General features: G+C 40.7%; 1 non-coding gene across 1 annotated transcript; it reads right to left on the bottom strand.

Annotated features, from left to right (window-relative positions):
• Nucleotides 1-284: 284 nt before the first annotated feature.
• On the bottom strand, nucleotides 285-392 carry LOC127743155 (small nucleolar RNA R71). Its single transcript, XR_008004486.1, has one exon. It is a non-coding gene; the product is annotated as a small nucleolar RNA R71 (small nucleolar RNA).
• Between the last annotated feature and the right edge of the window lie 4,222 nt (nucleotides 393-4,614).

Below are 4,614 nucleotides of genomic sequence, written 5' to 3' on the forward strand. Positions count from 1 at the left end.
TTGAGCTGAAACCTCAACTAGTTGCTCTAATGCAACAGAACTGCAAATTTCATGGACTTTCATCAGAAGATCCCTATCAGTTTTTAACTGAATTCTTGCAGATCTGTGAGACTGTTAAGACTAATAGAGTAGATCTTGAAGTCTACAGGCTCATGCTTTTCTCTTTTGCTGTAAGAGACAGAGCTAGAACATGGTTGGACTCACAACCTAAAGATAACCTGGACTCTTGTGATAAGCTAGTCACGGCCTTCTTGGCTAAGTTCTTTCCTCCTCAAAAGCTGAGCAAGCTTAGAGTGGATGTTCAGACCTTCAAACAAAAAGATGATGAATCCCTCTATGAAGCTTGGGAAAGATACAAGCAGATGACCAAAACGTGTCCTTCTGACATGCTTTCAGAGTGGACCATTTTGGATATATTCTATTATGGTCTATCTGAGTTCTCTAAGATCTCACTGGACCATTCTGCAAGTGGATCCATTCACCTAAAGAAAATGCCTGTAGAAGCTTAAGAACTCATTGACATGGTTGCAAATAACCAATTCATGTACACTTCTGAGAGGAATTTTGTGAGTAATGGGACGCCTCAGAGGAAGGGAGTTCTTAAAAATGATGCTCTGAATGCCATATTGGCTCAGAACAAAATTTTGACTCAGTAAGTCAACATGATTTTTCAAAGTCTGAATGGATGGCAAAATGCATCCAACAGTACTGAAAAGGCATCTTCTGAGGAAGAAGCTTATGATCCTGAAAATCCTACAATGGCAGAGGTAAATTCCATGGGTAAATCTTATGGAAACACCTATAATTCTGCGTGGAGAAATCATCCAAATTTCTCATAGAAGGATCAACAAAAGCCCCAACAAGGCTTTAATAATGGTGGAAGAAACATGCTTAGCAATAACAAGCCTTTTCCATCATCTTCTCAGTAACAGACAGAGCATTCTGAGCAGAGCTCCTCTAGCTTAGCAAACATAGTCTCTGATTTGTCTAAGGCCACTTTAAGTTTCATGAGTGAAAGAAGGTCATCCATCAGAAATTTGGAGGCACAAGTGGGCCAGCTGAGTAAGAAAATCACTGAAACCCCTCCTAGTACTCTCCCAAGCAATACTGAAGAGAATCCAAAAAGAGAGTGCAAGGCCATTGACATAATCAAAATGGCCGAACCTAGAGAGTAAGGGGAGGACGTGAATCCCAATGAGGAAGACCTCATGGAACGTCTCCCAAACAAGAAGGAGTTCCCTATTGAGGACCTAAAGGAATCTGAGGCTCATATAGAGACCATAGAGATTCCTTTAAACCTCCTTTTGCCATTCATGAGCTTTGAAAACTATTCTTCCTCTGAAGAGGGTGAAGATGTAACTGGAGAGCAAGTTGCTCAATATCTAGGAGCTATCATGAAGCTGAATGCCATGTTGTTTGGTAATGAGACTTAGGAAGATGCACCTCCCTTGCTCATTAGTGAACTAGATACATGGGTTCAACAAACTTTACCTCAAAAGAAACAAGATCCTGGTAAATTCTTAATACCCTGTACCATAGCACCATGACCTTTGAGAAGGCTCTGTGTGAACTGGAGTCAGGTATAAATCTTATGCCACTCTCTGTAATAGAGAAGCTGGGGATCTTTAAGGTACAGAATGCCACATTCTCATTAGAGATGGCAGACAAGTCAATAAGACAAGCTTATGGATTGGTAGAGGACGTGTTAGTGAAGGTTAAAAGCCTTTACATCCTTGCTGATTTCATAATCTTAGACACTAGGAAGGATAAGGATGAATCCATCATCCTTGGAAGACCCTTCCTAGCCACAGCAGGAGCTGTGATTGATGTTGACAGAGGAGAGCTAGTCCTTTAATTGAATAGGGACTACCTGGTGTTTAAAGCTCAAGGATCTTCTTCTGCAACCATGGAGAGGAAGCATGAAAAGCTTCTCTCAATACAGAGTTAAACAAAGCCCCCACAATCAAACTCTAAGTTTGGTGTTGGGAGGTCCCAACAATGCTCTGAACATCTGTGAAGCTCCATGAGAGCTCACTGTCAAGCTATTGACATTAAAGAAGTGCTTATTGGGAGGCAACCCAATTTTTATTTATCTATATTTCTATTGTTCTCTTTTTTTTGTTTTATTAGGTTTATGATCATGTGGAGTCACAAAACAATTGCAAAAATTTAAAACATAATCAAAAACAGCAGAAGAAAAATCATACCTTGGAGGAAGAGCTTATTGGCGTTTAAACGCTAGTAAGGAGCATCTGGCTGGCGTTTAACACCAGAACAGAGCATGAATCTGGCGTTGAATGCTAGAAACAAGCAGCAGTCTGGTGTTTAAATGCCAGGATTACACCCTGAGGAGAGCTGGCGTTAAACGCTAGAAACAAGCATGGAACTGGCGTTCAACGCCAGAAACATGCTGCAGACTGGCGTTGAACGCCCAAAACAAGCATGGAAGTGGCGTTTAACGCCAGAAACATGCTGCAATCTGGCGTTAAACGCCAGGATTGCACTCAGATGGCGTTTTACACGCCTAATTAGTGCAGGGATGTTAAATCCTTAACACCTTAGGATCTTTGGACCCCACAGGATCACCTCAGGATCTGTGGACCCCACAGGATCCCTACCTACCTCAACTCACCTTCTCTCTTCTTTCACACAATCCAATAACACTCTTCCCCAAACACCCTTCACCAATCACCTCACTCTCTCTTCCCCATCACCTCTTCACCACTCACATCCATCCTCTCTTCCCTATAAACCCCACCTACCTTGAAAATTCAAAATCTCTTTCCCACCCAAACCCACCCTAAATGGCCGAAACAATACCCTCTCACTCCACTATATAAACCCCTCCATCCTTCTTCATTCTCACACAACACAACCCTCTCTTCTCCCCCTTGGCCGAATACACATCTCTCTCCCCCTCCTCCATATTTTCTTCTTCTATTCTTTCTTCTTTTGTTCGAGAGCGAGCAATATTTTAAGTTTGGTGTGGTAAAAGCATAGCTTTATTGTTTTTCCATAACCACTTATGGCACCTAAGGCCGGAAAAACCTCTAGAAAGAGGAAAGGAAAGACAAAAGCTTCCACCTCCGAGTCATGGGAGATGGAAAGATTCATCTCAAAGGTCCATCAAGACCACTTCTATGAAGTTGTGGCCAAGAAGAAGGTGATCCCCGAGGTCCTTTTCATGCTCAAGAAAAATGAGTATTCGGAGATCCGACATGAGATCCAAAGAAGAGGTTGGGAAGTTCTGACCAACTCCATTCAACAAGTCAGAATATTAATGGTTCAAGAGTTATATGCCAATGCATGGATCACTACGAACCATGATCAAAGTATGAACCCGAATCCAAAGAATTATCTTACAATGGTTCGCGGGAAATGCTTAGATTTCAGTCCGAAAAATATAAGGTTAGCGTTCAACTTGTCTATAATGCAAGAACACGCACGCCCCTACACTAGAAGGATCAACTTTGATCAAAGGTTGGACCAAGTCTTTATGGACATATGTGTTGAAGGAGCTCAATGGAAAAGAGACTCAAAAGGCAAGCTAGTTCAATTAAGAAGACTGGACCTTAAGCCCGTGGCTAGAGGATGGTTGGAGTTCATCCAACACTCCATCATCCCCACTAGCAACTGATCCGAAGTTACTGTGGATCGGGCCAACATGATTCATAGCATCATGATTGGAGAGGAAGTAGAAGTTCATGAAGTCATCTCTCTTGAATTCTACAAAGTAGCCAAAAAGTCCTCCACCATGGCAAGGGTAGCTTTTCCTCATCTTATTTACCATCTATGCTACTCAGTTGGAGTTGTCATAGAAGGAGACACCCTCATTGAAGAGGACAAGCCCATCACTAAGAAGAGGATGAAGCAAATAAGAGAGTTCGTCCATGGATCTCAAGAGATGCATGAGGAAGCTCATCATCAAGAAATCCCTGAGATTCCTCAAGGGATGCATTTTCCTCCAAACAACTATTGGGAACAACTCGACACTTCTCTAGAAGACTTGAGTTATAACATGGACCAATTAAGGGTAGAACACCAAGATCACTCCATCATTCTCCATGAGATTAGAGAAGATCAAAGAGCAATGAGGGAGGAGCAATAAAGGCAAGGAAGAGACATAGAAGAGCTCAAGGACATCATTGGTCCTTCAAGAAGAAGACGCTACCATCACTAAGATGGACTCATTCCTTGTTCTTATTTCTCTGTTTTTCGGTTTTTATGCCATATGTTTGTCTATGTTTGTGTCTCTACTTCATGATCATTAGTGTCTAGTGTCTATGTCTTAAGGCTATGAATAATTCCATGAATCCTTCACCTTTCTTAAATGAAAAATGTTTTTAATACAAAAGAACAAGAAGTACATGAGTTTCGAATTCATCCTTGAAATCAGTTTAATTATATTGATGTGGTGACAATAATTTTTGTTTTCTGAATGAATAATTGAATAGTGCATATTTTTTATCTTGTTGTTTATGAATGTTAAAATTGTTGGCTCTTGAAAGAACGACGAAAAAGAAAAATGTTATTGATTATCTAAAAAATTATAAAATTGATTCTTGAAGCAAGAAAAAGCAATGAAGAACAAAGCTTGCAAATATATATATATAT

This window comes from Arachis duranensis, chromosome 1, assembly GCF_000817695.3.
Source record: "Arachis duranensis cultivar V14167 chromosome 1, aradu.V14167.gnm2.J7QH, whole genome shotgun sequence".
Lineage (NCBI taxonomy): Eukaryota > Viridiplantae > Streptophyta > Magnoliopsida > Fabales > Fabaceae > Arachis > Arachis duranensis.